The sequence below is a fragment of the Penaeus monodon genome, chromosome 27 (genome assembly GCF_015228065.2).
Source record: "Penaeus monodon isolate SGIC_2016 chromosome 27, NSTDA_Pmon_1, whole genome shotgun sequence".
NCBI lineage: Eukaryota > Metazoa > Arthropoda > Malacostraca > Decapoda > Penaeidae > Penaeus > Penaeus monodon.
The window spans coordinates 6,922,486-6,922,828 of record NC_051412.1 but is presented as its reverse complement, the minus strand read 5'-3'; positions in this window follow the sequence as shown (position 1 = coordinate 6,922,828).

Sequence of the window (343 nt, the reverse complement as noted above, 5' to 3'; positions counted from 1 at the left end):
CTCAAACGGACACAATATATAAACACATTTTTTTCTAGAGCAGAGACAAGTGACGTAAGCATTGCAATTAACCATGCAACCACCCATCACACTGACATATTTATTGTGCAATTTATAGGTTTGCCGAATCATTTACAGCTAAATTGTACCTTAGAAACTTGTTCAAATGTTCAGTATTCGTAGTCCAGAACGCAAAAGAATGCATGGTGCCACATAAACCGAAAAAAAACAAGTATATGTATAAATCTATTATGTGTAGACCTATTAGCCAGGATGTATGTATAAGCCTAATATTCCTCGAGCAAAAGACCGCGTTGTTTATAAACCTCGTAGATACAGACTC